This window comes from Lactuca virosa, chromosome 8, assembly GCF_052849685.1.
Source record: "Lactuca virosa cultivar CGN04683 chromosome 8, Lactuca_virosa_CGN04683_v6, whole genome shotgun sequence".
Lineage (NCBI taxonomy): Eukaryota > Viridiplantae > Streptophyta > Magnoliopsida > Asterales > Asteraceae > Lactuca > Lactuca virosa.
Window position 1 is genome coordinate 89,595,962 of NC_136433.1, and position 18,862 is coordinate 89,614,823.

Sequence of the window (18,862 nt, forward strand, 5' to 3'; positions counted from 1 at the left end):
TGAAACCAAACATATAATCGTCAGGGTCATACATAACCTCGAGAGGTCTTAAACACTACAAGTTCCCTGGTTCTATCTCAGCCCTCCTTGACTCAAGTACGAATCATCTGCTTTCAGTAGTACGGGCCCATACTACCTTCCACATCTATCCGTACTTTCCTCAAGGATTGCATTGACTTCACCAACTCCCTTCTACTATTATCGCTCTTCATGCTACTCTCATCCTAGGCTTACCCTAGGGTAATCTCCGACCTACTCTCCGCCATCAGCTGCATACGAAGTCCCTGATATCTTTCCCTAACTAGCTTACGAATACCATTAAATATCACTAAGACCAGATAATTCTTCGAATGAGAGGTCCTACCCTACAACGGTTGGACTAAGACAAGAGCTGTGAAATAGGGCTAGACATAACCTTCTGAAATTATTTAGTCCTCGTAATATGTAACTTAACGTATTTGTTTACTAGTTAGTTAAAGATAACTAGAACTCCTAAAAGCACAAAGCAAGAAACATTCGTGCTTTGAGTAACCAAACCAAGCATATCCTAATCAGGCCATCATATCACTGACTAATCAGTTCTAGCATGTAATTCAGTAAGCACATATAGCAGGCACATAAGGAATCCTCCTAGATCCTTAGCCCTAATCTAGCATGCAGTTCTCATACACATACAGTAGGCATATAAGGAGTCCTTCCTAGATCCTTAACCCTAATCTAGCATGCAATTCTCATAATCATATCATATCATAACATAACATGTATGGGTATCTTGGGGAAAACTTACTTGAGCTCGGCCGATTGCACGCATCATACTCCTTGTTCTTTCTCAAAACCTTTAATTTTAACTTTTAGAAAATTTATTTTTGTAAAAACTTTTCAAATCCTCGATTTGAGTCCAGACACCGCCGAAGGTGTGTCCGAATCCCTCAAACCAAGGCTCTGATACCAACTTGAAACATCCTAAAATTCAAGACCAAAAATTTCATTTTTGATTTAACGATTCATAAAACAATTTATAGAAAACAACATCAAGTTATCTTATTTCATAAAAGCCATAGATCATATGTCTCAAAAGCATGTCATCAGATAATAATAATGTCAGAGTACAAATCCCAAGAATCTCATATGCGGATAATTGTGTGTGTGATGCGCTGCTACCGTGCCGGCTCCTTTCCCTTCGAAGAAGAAGGACCTCAAAACAAAAAATGAAAACCGTAAGCACAAAGCTTAGTGAGTTCCCCCATCATACCACATACCATACAATAAGCATACTGTCTAACATATCCGAGTATTGGACTACCCCTTCGGTCTCTTTCAACCGGTAACTGCCTAGCATATCAGGGTGTTGGCCTTCCCCTTCGGTTTCGTCGACCGGTACCTCGCCTAGCATATCAGGGTGCTGGCCTACCCCTTCGGTCCTTTCGACTGGTACCTCGCCTAGCATATCAGGGTGCTGTTCTACCCCTTCGGTCCTTTCGACCGGTACCGGGGACTATTTCACCCCCTACTTCTACCACATAGCATCATAGTGCATAAACATATAAGTCATATACTGCCTAGCTTATCCGGGTGCTGGCATACCCCTTCGGCCCTTTCGACCGGTATTGGGGTCTAACCTACCCCTCCTACAACTATCACATAACATCATAGCATACTAGCACATAAAGCATAACAGATAGTGACATACCAGATAATTATCACAAAGACAATCATCTCTACTATAGCTCTTACTAGTGGGTCGACATTGGTGCCTTCGACCCACTTCTACTGGAAGGTAACTCACCTCAATGTCGTGAAGTAGCTGAATTGTCCTCGGCTCTGAGATCAACTCCTCTCAAACTCCTACACATAACAATCTCTTTTAATTACTTTTTCATACTCATAACCCCTTTAAGGGTCAACTCTGGTCAATGGTCAAAGTCCAAGTCAACATCCTGGTCAAAGTCAACATCCTGGTCAAAGTCAACATCCTGGTTGACTCAACTCGCTGAGTTGGTCCATCAACTCGTCGAGTTCCATAATCCATAAAACCCTGAAATCCCGATCCTACTCGTCGATTCCTTTCATGAACTCGTCGAGTTTCTCCTTAAAACATAGTCGATACCTTTTACTCACAACTCGCTGAGTCCCTCCTTGAGCTCATCGAGTTCCTCAGTCTTCTTATCCTAAAACCATGACCAACTCGATGAGTCATCTTCTAGACTCAACGAGTTGTCTCATTAACAGAAAGGTTGGGGGACCACGACCCAACTCGCTGAGTTGTATGAACAACTCGTCGAGTCCCCCATTGTCTAAATCCATTCAGTCGTTTCCAGTCGGGTTCCAAGCTTCCAAACCATAGATCTGGTCCCCTAGGACTAAGTTACCACGTAAAGTTGCTACCTTTACGTGCATCCATGGTGCCATGAAGCTAATAACACCAAAACTCAACTCCTAAAGAGATCTAAGGCATGGAGAAGGGCCAAGACTCAGTAAAGCTGGAAAATTTGATTCTCATAAGGCCATGGACATCTAGATCTGAAGTCATAACTCCATAACATGGTTACATCCATGAATGGTTCCAAAATAGGCTCCTTAAGGCCCTAAACTACTCCATGAAGAGATCTATTAAATGAATGGTCAAGGTATAGACTTTATACCTCAATAAGGCTGCTTTGATAATGAAATCTCTGGATCCAAAGCTCCTTCCTTCAACCAAGCACTTCTAGCTTCTACTCCTTCAAGGAAACACCAAAGAATCACTATCTTTTCACTCACACACACTCAAAGGCGCAAGATCACGAATTAGGGTTTTGCTGGACCGAGGGAGGCGATGAGGGAGGTCACAATAAAGTGTTAAGGTGCTTAAATAGGGTGCAAACCCTGAAAATTAGGGTTTCACTCTGGCAGCCCTACTCGTGGAGTTGAGGCTTCTCAACTCGTCGAGTAGACTTCAAGTCCCGCGTCTAACATCCGTTCATACTCGACGAGTTTGGGGCCTCCAACTCGTCGAGTCCCTTTGCAAAAATGAAAGATTTAATTTAAAATACATACCAGGATCTGGGTATTACACAACACATCGATATACAGAACGTCGAGAATAGAGCTCGTATGTTAAAGATATGGACGAAACTTAGTCCCTACTCTTCGAGCGTGATGAATTCGATACAGATTTGTAAATCTGAGATAGAATGAGAATTAGCCGACGGGGTCTAAATGAAAGTTGTAGTACTCAGAAATACCTACACGTGGATATAAAGAACGTAGAAAACGGAGCTCGTACGCAGAAGATACGGATGAAACTTAGGGTATACTCTATGATCAAACCCCTATAAATAGAGGATTAATTCTTCATATTTCCTTACTCCATTCCTCTAAACTCTCTCTAGAATCTTTCTTTATTTCTTGTTCGATTTCTCCTATTTTTAGGGTGCGATAGAGAAACTCTGAGTCGTCAAAAATCCAACGAAAAGAAGTTTTTAGAGTCAGAGTTCTGCCCGCGCAATTTTCTCATATTTCGTTAAAAGCCCTGTAAGTTAAGCTACACTATTTTGTTTTTAGTGTAACTTATATTTATAGTCATAAGTCATTATTATGAACCAATAAATAAGATTTATTAGTAATTCCAAGTCGTTATACGTATTGATCTACTTACGGGGATGACGTCTAGGCTGGATTTAGTGAGGTGTTTAAAGTGGGATTTCCAAACAGTATACTCCGTATACCAAACGGACCCTACCTCCAATATGATCCTACCTGGTTGTTCCTTAGTTGATAAATCTTTAAGTAGAATTTGAGTTAATGATGAATCTAGACTAATAATTAGTCGCAATAAATAATAAACTTAGACTTAGTGATAATGATACTAGGTTACGTCAAAGGAAAAGTCAATTGGTAGAAGCGAAGCGCTGTCCAAATCTTGAATCATCACATTAACAAGTGAGTGCATAGTTACTTTCATCTTACACATAGATATGAAGTATTTAATATTAATACATGTTATACATGTTTATTATCTGTGTTCCTGATATCTATGTTAGAAAACGATTTATACATGTTTTACTTTATTTAAACTGTATATATGTATTTTTATACCTATAAATATATTGGGTAAAGATGGGTAGATGAAAGATGATATGGATGATGAGAGGTGAAAGATGATATAGATATTGAGAGGTGTAAGATGATGAGAAACCTTGACTTTAAAGTTGATCCAGTCATCTGGCAGAGTATAGATGACGACCACAAACTATTCTAGACAGTCCAGTGGAACGCTAGCAGGCTCGCAACCTGTAGGTGTTTGTGAATGACATGTTCACCGGATGTACTCTAAAAACCCTAGTAGCTATGGACTTAGTGCCTTATGAATAAACATTGGCAACTATGGACTTGGTGCCTAATGGATAATATTGGCAGTTGTGTCTAACAGATAACATCGGCAACTATAGACTTAGTGACTGTTAGATAAACCCTGGCAGCGATGGACTTCGTGCCTATTCCTCAGGAAAATCCTTAGGAATAAATATTAAAGAATAGATGATTTTTAGGGTAGATCCTTAAGAATAAAGAAGATAATGGGGATGGGTAATCGGGTTAATTGTTGGACATGAAGTATGTGAAGAAACAAATTAACTATATTATTGTGGTTTGAAAACCCTATGTACTCACCAGGTTTCCCAACCTGACCTACTCAGTTTATTTGTATCATGGGTATCGATGCGAAGATACATTACACTGAGAGATTAAAGGAGATGTAAATCATTAGTGTAAATGAATGTATTCGTCTGTTTATGCTTATGTTTCTGTATTGACGATGACATTCCAATGTTTTAATATAAATAAAATACATTTCTTCGGAAATGCTTTGATAAGATATCTATCATATTTTTGAGGACAAATTCCGCAATAATATTCTCAAAAATGATACTCTGATTTTAAAATGAGCATAAATAAATTTTTTAAAATGAACGTGAATTTGGGGATGTCATATATATATATATATATATATATATATATATATATATATATATATATATATATATATATATATATATAATAGTCAATTAGGGGTCATAAGTACCATTAAATATTATATGTTAAAAAACTCTTGAATGGTTCTTATTTATTAGGTGAACATAAAGAGTTAGAGGGTTTCAAATCAATATGATGCAAGAAAAAATGTTTCTTTCATAAGGTAGATAGATAGATAGATAGATAGATAGATAGATAGAGATAGACATATATCGATATATATATATATATATATATATATATATATATATAGATTTTAACGTTCCTAACTAATTATAACATATCCAGCCACAAATTCATTACACATATATAACATTAGTACATATTAATGAAAGTCAAAATATTTGTACACATTAATGAAAGTCAAAATACTTGCTTTACACATTAGCTACTAATTCCATCATTTTTTCACTCATATCTTCTGTTGATTTTTTATCTATTATGTACTCTTAGGCTATACTTGACCCTTTTCGTATGAATATGTGTAAATTTCAACACTAACACTGTTTTGATGATTTTTTTGTAAACGTTGTATTGAATAATGCCAACCCCTTACAACTTCTTACGTATAAGAAATTTTTGGTGAAACAGACATCAATCATAAAATTTACAAATATAATATAAAATCACAAAGCAAGATACCAAATAGATTTCTCAGAGAAATAACATCAAAATATCATACCTAGTGGCCTCTTCCAGGCATTCTTGTTTAGATGCAGATCTAAAAGCATCAAATGAATGTATGCTCGAAGAAAATTCCTCACTGCTCGAAGAACTGGTGGTAGGTGGCGTCACGACTGAAGACAACGGAACCACCTGATTCTTTGTGTCCTCATCCTCATCTTTTTCACTCTTATCACTAGATTTTATATTAACATCATCCGTATCTTCATCTTCATTCTCATTATGTTTACCGTAATTTTCCAATATAACATCGCTTCCATGGTGACTAGTCTCCCCTTCCTGCAACACTCCGTTGAGATGAAGTTTCTTCAAGACAAATTAACACATATGGATGTGATGCGAACGATATTGACATCGAAAGAATTCCATGGAGTCAAAGATTGAAATCTATGATAAAGGAGAGTTCATGAGTGTTTGGGTACTAGAAAAATGGCCGAGTAGCTAGCATTATCAGATTGTCAGTACATTCAAGCAAAGTGGTTGCGCACAAAAATCAAACCTCTTCATTCTGGTACCAGAGTTTTGTTTTTTTGGCGAGCCGTAATTCCTTTATATATAAAAATAACATATCCAATATTGACGCCGAGTATATAGCTTTCATGAGTAAGGGAAAATTCGAATTTTTACATCTTAGTTGGAAAGGTTTAACAGAGCCTAACTGAGACATGAACGTGATTCCAAACGTGAAATAAGGACCAGTGTTGTTAAAATCGCAATAGAAAGACTGAAATATTAAAATTGGACAACCACATGGACCAAAACTGTAATTTACTCTAGACAAAATTGCAAAAATGGTCCCTGTTATTTGTCAAAAATTATTACTTTGGTCCAAAGAGTTTTGGATTAACACCACTGGTCGAAAATATGAATTTTATTGCTGTTTTGGTCCTTCCATAAAGTAAAAGGACTTAAAATGACTGATTTGTCATTCTTATTTGTTTGTTATTTTATTTATGTACTTTATCTTATTAAAATAAACAAATTTTCGTCCTACCCCAAATATCACACCCAAATCCACCCCACCATATTTGTAACGTCCCATTTTCACAACCAAATTTTTTATTTTTAATTAAGGTAACACTTCACATTTATAGAATCCAAGTTAAGAAAAACCTTTGTTCTAAAATACATTTGTTTAAAAATCAAAGTAATATAATAAACACAGAATCTCCATTGTTACTGATGAATGTGTATAGTCACGTCTTTGCCTTCCCACGATCATCACTGGTGCCTGAAAAACATTTAACCCACAACTATTTGCCAAAGCTTAGTGAGTTCCCTAAAATACCACACATCATAATATACATACAATGCATGCACACCTGGCCCATAACACGAAGGCTGGATTGCCCCCCGACCCAAAACACAAAGACTTGATTGCCCCTAAGCCTATAACTTAAGATTGGATTACCCCGTCCGAGCTACAACCTAAGACTGGATTGCTCCCGGGTTTGTTAGTCTACAACACAAAGCAAGACCGCCTCAACCCACCACACCACAATATGTCGACATATAAAACAAGAAAGTAATCAAGTAATCACATAAGCACATGTAACTATCTACCTTAGTCTACCTGTCTGACAGCTTACTACTGCATACCCGACCTCATACAGTACTACACCACTACTGGAAGATCTCTAAGGAATGCATAACTCTATGTAACCAGAGGTGAGATAGACATTCGAACAGGAAATCCCACTCTAGAGCCACAACCAAACAAGGAACATGCAAGAAAGCCTAGATCAAAAGTTCTCAAGCTATCCTACGTAACAACATACAGCCCCTAAGCCACTCCACTAGTCGATCACCAACCAACTGGTACTCTAACCAGTACATCACTACCCCTATATCCTAACATACAATGATATACACTACAATACATAGTATAGTGAGGAAACTCACCTGAATCGAAGACCCAAGGAAACACAACGATAAGCTCACACCCTGTACTGATCGCTCTCACGAACCGACTAGCACCAAACCAAGGTGAAACCTTTATCAATAACTAAATTCCTTCAAGTTTGACCCAAGGTCAAACTGGTCAAAAATTCAATGGTCAACGGTCAACAGGTCAACGACCCCCCATGACGTAGCAAGCTCTTGTCCACGTCGTTGCTAGCTAAGGACAAAACAGTCAATTATTAGAGCACCGCCACGACGTGGTAGGCCCTTGGCCACGTCATGGGAACTCGCAGAATGCCAACTCCTTCATTAAGTGCTTAATCCCTACAGATCTAAGCCCAAACCTTCAGATCCACTCTTTCACACTGATTTATGGATAAAGTTTCCAACTTTATCCATTAGAACTCCATACTAAGGATAGATCTGCAATCCTAAGTCCATTAAGTCCTTAATGAGGCTATAACTTGAGCATGAGTACAATGTACATCAAACATGGTCCTTTTTCTTGTTCCACAAAAGTCTAATGTCCTAGAAAGCCATCACAAGCTCTGTAGTTCTTCAAACTCCAAGTGCATTCAAGGAAGAGACCAAAATCTCACAAAAAGGACTCAAACTTGCACGAAGAAGAACATAAGTCAAGATGAGAGTTTTATACCTCTAATCATTCAGAAATCCAAAGTAGATGGTAGATCCAAGCTGATGCCAAAATGCTCACCGGGTGGAGCTAGGGTTTAGATCTACTATAAGTTGATGTAAATGGAGGCAGACAAAGGCGTTCAGATGATTGTTTTATAATGTTGCCCCCTTCTCAGTTCTTCTTCTCTGATAAGGTTCTCCATTAAGATGAGTTTATAGTGACGTCATTGCTAGTGATATACCACCTAAGATCGTTTCATATCTAGATCTCAAAATACCCTAATCGACCAACCCTTCATCTTCGACTTCGCTCAACGCCATCAGAAAACCTTAATCGGTTGGTGGTGGTGGTATTTACAGATTTGGATGTCGATTTTGTCTCTTTACCTCTCTGACGAAGGTGTTAAGCTACGATTGAGACATCCATTTTCACTTCTCTCTTTCACCAAGCAAAGAACCATGGACGGAGCATATCTAGGGCCAGGGGGCTGTGGCCCCCCTAATTTTTTTTATATATAGTCCATAAGTATTGAAAAGGTTACATATTATGCCCAAAACTATAAAATTTTACTTTGGCCCCCCCTATTCTTCAATTTTTATACGTATTCTATTTTCGGCCCCCCCAAATCATAACTTCAAGCTCCGTCACTACAAAGAACGGAGAAAGGGTTTGCACACGATGGTGGCCCGAAAAAGGTTTACACATAGATACTCTAATGACGACGTACATATCTAAACAACGTCGTCGGTGGTGGTTTGGATGGTCCGACGAAAAGGCATCTCCGATGAATAGGGTGGTCCAATAGGACGAGGTGGTCTGGCAGGAGGTGGTGGTCCGACAAACTAAGATGGTCTGGTAGGCTAACATGGTCTGAAAGGCACACTACAAGAAAAATGACTTACAGTCACACCAAAAAAGTGTGACCATATGCGTATAGTGACATTTTATTTTTTCACTGAAAGTGTGACGGAAGGTGACGTCATCGTATGGGTCTTATGGTCACTTTAAAATGTAGTGTCCGTATGATATGAAAACATGTGGCCGTATTATAAAAGTGTGGCAAATGTGTACGGAATTTTGTACCTTAAATATCCAATATTGTAGCGTTAAACTGTCAGTAGTCACATTTATATAGTAAACGTGGTGACTGTATATCACCAACTTGCGACATTCATGATGTTTTAGTGTAGTTGTTTTCTTTTATATTGTCACACAGTTTAAATTTTATTTAGACTATTGTGTATCTTTTGTTAACATGTACTTACGGTGAGACACACAATTAAGTGAAATACAATCATAAGTATTATAAAGACACACATTTTGTTAAAATTAAGGACTATTCGGTATCGTATTAAGACTATTGGGTATATTTTAGACACATATAATTATGGTGAACATGTCTATGTTCGGTAAATGGACACATATAATTAATGATGTAAGTGACGATTTGCTAATAATTAGTCTCAACAACAATCAATTATGGTATTTATTTGCCAACATAAATTGTTTTTCATGTTGTTATTGTTTAACTTAGTCACAAAAACGTTAGAATAAACATCATTTTAAATCAATTGTAGTCTCATAATTCTTGTATATTATGGCTATTGTTAACCATTTAGCCACACGTTAAAAAATGATGTAAAGTAACCATTGTATGTTTTTAGAGACATTGAAAACCTATAAAACATGGCCAAAATTATATTAAAGCCACAATAATTCAATTTTTATTATTACTTTTTCTACATTGTAGACACATCAAAATAATTTAAATTAAAATAACTAAACCCAACAATAAGAAACAATATCAAAATTCATAATTTGATATTAGTAATAATTGAAATTCAAATCCATACATTAAATTCCTAATTAAAATACAAAAAAAAAATATTGTACTAATTGCAAGTATTTAAATTATGGTAAAAAAAAGCAAGCATATCATAAACCAAAACCTAGACATAACTAGGCATTGATCTTATTGGTACTGCTCCTTGTTTTCTTGAGAAAGGTATCAGATGATATGTACTCCTTGTCTTCTTGAGAAGGGTATAAGATGATATGTAAGTTGGTTTCCTTTTCTGATTAATTTACTATCCTTGTAAAATAAAAAGACCTTAATATAGTATCCCTGTAAAATAAAAATAAAAAGACATTAATATAGTTAATTTACATTTCTTTAATTGTCTAATATATAATAGCCAACAGAATAATAATATTAATAACTAGGTGAGTTACCCCGCTTTGCGGGGCCAGATGTGTCATTTTTTTTTGGTCTAAGTGGCAAAGATCCCAACAGAATCCGGACCAGGCTACAATAAGATAAAAAGTTCTAATTTTTTATAAAAAAATTGTACACTTTTAATCAAGATTTATGCGAATTAATTCAATAAATATTTAAAAAAAAACCTTCATCCCATGCATCTAGACTCGATCGACAACAGTTCCTGTAGCCTTTGAAAGGAACTCTGCCAAAGTTTCAGAAATATAAATAGTAATAATTAGACCCAAATGTTTAAATAATTATGCATATTTATGTAATTAATTAAAAAAAATACAGCAAAACTGCAAAAGAAACATGAAAATATGCACTACAGGTGCAAAGTTAGCTTCTTAGTTATCTACAATCCTAAAGAAAACTTGATGGGCTCCAAAAAGTGAAAAAAATTAGCTACAGACTTACCATCCTTTTTATGCATAATTTGACAAAAGTTTGCAGGCAAAAGAGAGGTTAAAAGGCCTGAATAATCTGGTGTGATGAATGATATATAGACAAAAAGAGCAATGCACTCTCAAAAAATCAAATTTGAAAAATGTCAACACATATAATCTATAATGAATACTTACTAACATTATCTTTCCAAAGCAAAATCAACATACCCTTCCATGATTCCTTGATTAGCCTTTGAAACATTTGCACCTCCTAAGTAGCAATGCCTTGAAATCAATGAAAAAAAAGCACAACATAAAGACACTAATGCTTTTTATCTTTTTCCTTTTTCCTTTTGCTCCCACGAAGATAAATGAAACCCAAAAAAAAACATGAACCTAAAAAGAACGTAAATACACACTATTCTTATCCCAATTCACAACTTTAAAAATCAACTGACATAAAATCAATAAACTCGCCTGGGAAGTTGGAGTCTCTTTTGGTGAGTGTTTCGCCTCCTTTGCAGGTTTATCTAATCGCCCTATTTCCCATTACTCAGGTTTTAACCTGCAATCTTGCTATCACTATATTTCAAGCTATCATCATATTGATAGGAAGCTAAAAACTTTACATAGAAACACATTGAGGGCTTACAGATCGAATAAAGAAATACTTGTTGGCATGAACTTTGGGGTTCACAGTTGGACTTGAAGCCCTACAGTTCAAATTATAAAAAATGAGTTTTTTTATACTATTTTAAATAATGTCGATGCAAATGTGTAATGTATGTGTTTAAAAGTAGCAAATCTGAAAATCTTGAAACAAAAAAGCAAAGGGTTGAGAACAAAGATTATTGAAAATCTTGAAATTAAAAAGCCAAGGGTTAGCCTTTCCATAGCACATACCAACATCATCTAACCCATGGTATACTTACAAAATATATGTAGCAACAACAAAGATGTCAAACTCCACCAAAGCACAACAGGGGCAAAATAGTCAAAAGTTGAATTGAAAGGAAGGAAGCCATATCACAGTACGACACTCCAATCATAAATTACCAAGCTTGACCTTGTGTCTGGAATGCATCTACTTTGGATCCCAACTTCATACAAGCCATTTTTGCTGCTGAAAAAAATCAAACCTGCAACAAACTATAGATCCTCGATCACTTACATCAATAAACCCCATTGTTTCTCCAATGAAGTCAAATAAATACAAATCAAAATCCAAGAACCCTAGAAGTTCGATCAATAAGCAGAACCAAACATCGGAAACCACAAAATTTAGCATAAATCGACCAAGATAAAGCCCAAATTAGAAAATGAAAACGATGTAAATTGAACTCTAACCATTTAGTAAATTCAAATCAATCTGAATTAAAAGGTTAGTTTTATTTGTAACTTACGGTACAGAAGGGCATTTTCATAAAATTTTGAAAGAGGAAAGAACTTTGTTTGTTGTATTTTTCTTATACATCCAATTGCCAAGCCTGAGACAGGGACCTAAAAGTCTTTATTTAGATGCCTATATTCTATGTCCCCACAAGAGAAAAAAAATATATTCTCGACTGTATTTTTAATGACATCTTTACCTGAAGGAAGGGCTGGATGTCTGATCGGAAAAATATTCACGTTAGAAATAGTGTTTGAGAGGAATCAATAATTCAGACAGATACAAAATTTGAGGTTGCCCCTTAATCGATTGTTAAAGCACATCTCTTAAACTTCTTATGTATCTTTCTGGCTACGTCTTTTTCAGGAAAACACAAAATTATACGGAGGCAGAGCGAAGGCGATATTGAGAGCGAGAGAGAGACAACAAGAATTGAGTGGCCTGAGGTGATCCATTAGATATATTGACGAAGAGAGGCAGACGGGAGAGGTTAAAGAAAACATGTCTTCTTCTGCGTTTGTGGATTTCGGTTTCCCAGCCACGCAAAAACAAAATTAGGGTTTAAAAATGGGGCAATGAAAATAGGGAGCAGCGGCAAAATAAAATTGGGAGCGAGAGAACTAAAATTATAAAAATATTTGAGGCAAATTGGTTTTGCACGTATATATTAACATTACACTTATTTATAATTCAACTAATTATTATTTATACATATTAACTGAATGTTAGATGAAATATTCATACACCGATTCTTGTAAATTTATATATTTTTAAATTGTATTGATATGTAACTGAGTTTTTTAGTTTAGTTTATCTTATTATATAGTAATACATATGTTTTTCTTTTATATTTTCAATTTCAGTATACTTTTTTTCATTTTAAAATGATAACATGAAATATATGTATCTAAAAATTGAGTTGTAGTTGTGGTGGAGGAGGCGGTATTAATGGTGGTGGGGAGGTAGCGGTAAAGGTAGAAGTGGAGGTGGTGATGTGGTGGTGGTGGTGACGGTAGTGGTGACATTAGTAGATGTGGAGAAGGTGGTGGTGGTGATGTGGACGTGGTTGTTGTGGCAAAGGATGAAGTGATGGCAGAGTAGGAGAAGGTGGTAGTGGTGATGCGGTAGAGGCGGTGATGGCAGAGTAGGAAGAGGTAGTGGTGCTAGCGGATGTGATGGTGTTGGTGGTGGCGAAGGTAGTGGTGTTGGTGTTGATGGTGATGGTAGAGATGGAGATGGTGACGGTAGTAGAGGCGGGGGAGGTAGTGGTGATGATGTGGTAGTTGTTGTGGTGGCAGGGGAGGAAGTGATAGTGGCAGAGGTGGATGTAGAGTTAATGGTGATGGTAGCAGAGGTGGTGGTGGTGGTGGAGGTGACGGTGAAGGAGCTAGTGGTGGTGTGAGATGGTCATAATGACGGTGGTATTTGTGGCAGCGAAGGTGGTATCGGTAGCAATGATGGAGGTGAAGGTGGTGGTGGCGATGACACATATATAGTGGGTGGTGATGGTGGTGATTGGTGATGGGTGGTAGTGGTGGTGATGGGTGGTGGCGGGTGATGATAATGGTGGAGATGGTGATGTGTGGGTAGGTGGTGATAGGTGGTGGAGGTGGTTGGTGGTCATGGGTGGGTGGTGGTGACAGGTGATGGTGATGGTGATGGTGATGGTGATGGTGATGGTGATGGTGATGGGTTGGGGGTGGGTAGGGTGGTAGGTGACGATGGTGGCGGGTGGTGGTGGGTGTGGTGGTTGGTAGGGGTGGGTGTGGTTGTGGCAGGTGGTGCAAGTGGGTGGTGAAGATGAGTGGGTGGTGATGATGGTGAGTGGTGATGGGTGGTTGTGGTAATTGGCGGTGGCGAGTGATGATGATGGTGGTGGTGGTGATGGTGATGGTGATGTGTAGGTAGGTGGTAGAGGTGGTTGGTGATGATGGGTGGGTGGTGGTGACAGGTGATGGTGATAGGGGTGGGTAGGGTGGTGGGTGTGGTGGTTGGTGGTTGGTAGGGGTGGGGGTGGTTGTGGCGGATGGTGCAAGTGGGTGGCGGAGATGAGTGGGTGGTGAATGGTGATGGGTGGTGGTGGTGATGGGTGGTGGCAGGTGATGATGATGATGGTAGTGGCGAGTGATGGTGATGGTGGTGGGTGGTGTGGTAGTAGTGGCGGGTGATGGTGGAAGTGACGGGTAATGGTGGAAGTGACGGGTAATGGTGATAGTGGTGATGATGATTGTGAAGGTGGCGGTGGGGACGGTGGTGATGGTGGTGGTGGTGATGGTGGTGGGTGTGGTGGTTGGTGGGGGCGGGGGTGGTGATGATACACGTAATAGAGAATTTTCAATTTTATCATAAATAAAAATCTGAATTGAGAGTCTAGTAAATAACTAATGTATTAAATATTTTTTTTATTGAAAGTATAATACTAACCAAATAATAAAAATCTGAATTGAGAGTCTAGTAAATAACTAATTTATTAATTTTATGGATTTTGGTTTACGGCTTATGGCTTATGGCTTATTGCTTATGGCATATGGCTTATGGTTTATGGCTTATGGCCTATGGCTTATGGATTATGGTGTAGGGTTTAGGGCTTAGGCATTATAATTTAGGGCTTAAGGTTTATGGCTTAAGCCTTAAGCTCTAACCTGTAAGTTATACGTCATAAGCCTTAAGTCATAAGTCATAAGCCACAAGTCATAACCCATAATCCATAAGCAACAAGCTCAGTGCAATAACTCAAAGCATTAAGCAATAAGCAATAAGCCATGAGACTAATTTATAAGCCTTACTTCTTAGTCCATAAACATAAGTCATAACCTCTAAGCCTTAATCCTTAAGTCCTACGCCATTACCCATAACCATAACCATAAGCCACAAGCCTTAAGGCATAACCTATAAAACATAAGCCCTAAACCTTGACACATATTCATTAAACAATAAACCCCAAGAATACAACCTCAATCCATAAGCCCTAATCTATAAACCATAATGCACAAGCCTGAAGCCCTACGTTGTACCCCCTAAGCCATAAGTCATAAGCCATAAGCCTAATCCATAACCTATAAGCCATTAACCATAATTTATAAGTCATACTTCCTAAGTGTTAAAGTCATAAGCCAGTAATACACCCTAAGCCACAATTTATAAGTCATAATTCTTTTAACATTTTTTGTTACCACTTTTTGTTAAAACAACATTATAGGTGGTCCCCTCTTGACCTACCAAAACTAAATCAACCCTCACCCCTACCACACTCCAACCGTGAGATCCCTTTTATTTTACCTTTTCTTGTCATCTTCTATGGTCACATAGAACAAACCCACAAAATCATACACTTGTATGATCATATAAAACAAATCCCTATTGTGACATGATAATAAAACGATAATAGCATGAAACGTCGTGCCAACGACGTGTCCATGTTTAAAAGTCATGTATATTTAGTACCATTCTATATTGTTTTATGTTATTGTTTGTCGTGTTTAAAAGTCATGATATCATGTTATTCGTGTTTTTCGTGATTTTATTGAGTCGTGCTCATGTTAACGAAATAACACACTATCTTGTCGTTTCGTGTCTGGGTTGAAAACAAATAATATGTTTGATGTCGTGTAAAAAACACAATCATCCGACTTGCCACCCCTATTGAAACCACATGATGGTCATCACAAAATACCTCACAATTCGATAAATCAAAATTTAAAAATAAAATGTATATTTATCATGAATGAAATTTTCGTTTCCCCCTAAAATATTTTCTTAATTCATCTTAGTTCCCCTTTTAATATAATTAATTTTATTTAAATTTCCCTCCGAAAAACTAAAAATTTTGATTTCCCTCTAGTCAAACTACATATTTTCCAAAATTGACCTTTCTTCCAAATACGTACAAATAACCAGCCCTAGGAAGGGCACCTTTCTTTTTACTCTACAAATTACATATGATATCTTTCAACTTCTGGGTAATTTCAAATCAACGTTAGGTGCTCCCAGCGCTACACAACGCGCCATTCGTCTCCTTCCCAAATTCGATAATCATCTCCATCCAAGGTAGTCCACTGCAAGGCATCATTTATCGCACAAGGCGCTGTTCATCTCTTTCCAAAATACGTACACGGGAGCCTTCTTTTTCATTTCCTTTCATCAACACCCCCTTCTTCTCTATCGTACCCTTTTCTTCTCCATCTGTAATATCACCTCTGCCCCCCTCCAATCTGCAACGCCGCTACCACTAGCTTCCCCTCAACCTCTGGCAGCTTTGACAGCCCTGCCTCCACCTCTGCAAACTTCTGCAGGTGAGGGTTTTCTTTTCCTTTACATATGAAAATCGAGTTTAAGAACCTTTTTTTCCCCTGAAAATTGACTATTAGATGCCCATATGTAGTTGCTTTTTTTTCTTTTCTTTTTCCTCCGAAAATCGAGTTCAAGATATTATGGTTGTTTTGCTCTATTTTTTCTGAAATAAGATACCCTTTTCCTGATGTAGATGTTGAGTTTTCTTGATATTGAAATCATATGTGGTTTCTCTTTGAGCTGAATCAAATGCACACGAAAATCTGTTATGATAATGTTTTCCGCAAATCAGATATTATTTTCTTTTTTGCTGAAATATGAAACTTGATGTTATGATGGTTGAGATGCTTCAAATGTTGAAATACCCTTTAGGTATTGAATTGTTGCTTGTAATTAACTTGAAATTGAAACAAATTTGTATGAATTTTATGGTTACTGATTCATTAATAATAAAACATGATACATGGAATTGATAGAAATCATAAGAAATTTAGTTACTGTCTAAAGGTGAGTCAAGTTTGAACTTCAACACTTTATAATCCAACAACATTCCATTAACCAAAATTAATATCAAGTTTATAACTTACATTGAACATTCTCTACTACAGGACAAATGAAGATTGGGCAGTTATTGATCTGAAGAAAAGGTGTCTACTCGAGATTAAGATTTTCAATAGAAAGCTAATGAATATGTATGATAGGGCTAATCAGTGAGTGATTCCATTGTGTTATAATATGTCACCATTTTGGAGAATAAGAAAATGGCAAAAAATGACGATGTACTTTCCTTAATATCTTTTTACCATATTATACCATCAAACTATTCTGGTGTAATACTGTTATAACTCAAAGTTATTTTTTTTTCGGTTTTTTACTGTAATGGTGGATGACATGTTATAACATAAACTGCATGTTATAGCAATGTACTTTCGTTATGCAATGTTAAACAAATTAAGTTGTATTCATTTCATTTATTTATCATACTATTCTGTTAAAATAAGTTGTATTCTTTTCATTTTTAATGGTGTATGATCTGGTGCAATTAAAAGAATAGATGACAAAAAGGGCAATTTGGTCCTTTCTTATAGCTCTTATTAATACAGCATTATTGTTCTTTTATAACTATATTTACATATACACACATATAATAGCTGTAATCGTAACTAAATGCTACCTACACACACACTATTTGTTTCTTTTTAAAGCCAATTCATAATATTTTGACACACATAATAAAAGGTACATGACCATAAGTAACATAGTCAATGAACGACCCCTAATTATACCGATAAGACATTATTATTCTTTTATAACTATATTTACATATAGACACATGTAATAGTTATAATCGTAACTAAATGCTACCTACACACACAATATTTGGTTCTTTTTAAAGTCAATTCATAATATTTTGACACACAAAATAAAAGGTACATGACCATAAGTGACATATTCAATGAACGACCCCTAATTATAACGATAAGACATTATTGTTCTTTTATAACTATATTTACATATAGACACATATAATAGTTATAATCGTAACTAAATGCTACCTACACACACAATATTTGTTTATTCTTAAAGCCCATTCATAATATTTTGACACGCATAATAAAAGGTACATGACCATAAGTAACCAATACTAACTTCTTTTATTTTCTTGCGTTAACTAACTACAACTAGTACAAAACCGCCCTATGGACACACAAATATTTAGTGTGACCATATGTATCACATTTTAGCTACTTTGTCTGTTATGTGGCTAAAAAGGCACCGGGTTATAGACACACAAAGAACTAACTCATGTGACGATACTTTTATCTACTGTCTCTCATAAAAAAAGTATGACAATCTTAATCGATACATGTGGCTGATTGTGACCTATGGCCTCAGTGTTCGAGTGTGACTAATATTTGTCACATTTGGTATAATTAAGTGTGGTTAAAGTTTTGATTGTCTATATAATGACCACACAAACTAATTTAAATGTATCTAAAAACAGTCTCTAAATTTTTTTAGTGACCTTTGGCCACACTTTTAAGAAAAAGTGTCACAGACCGTTTTTCGGAAAGTGTGACCGTAGGTCATTTTTGTACTAGTGGCAGTGGTGGTCCGATAGACGGTGATGGTCTGATGGGCAGTGGCAGTGGTCCAACAGTAATGAAGAGAGAGAGAGAGAGAGAGAGAGAGAGAGAGAAAATGTAGCCAATGTATTTAAGAGTGCGAGGTGGGTGGTGGGTTAGTAGGTGAGGGTAAATGTTTATTTTATGTTTTCGTTTTAATTAGAAAAATATTAA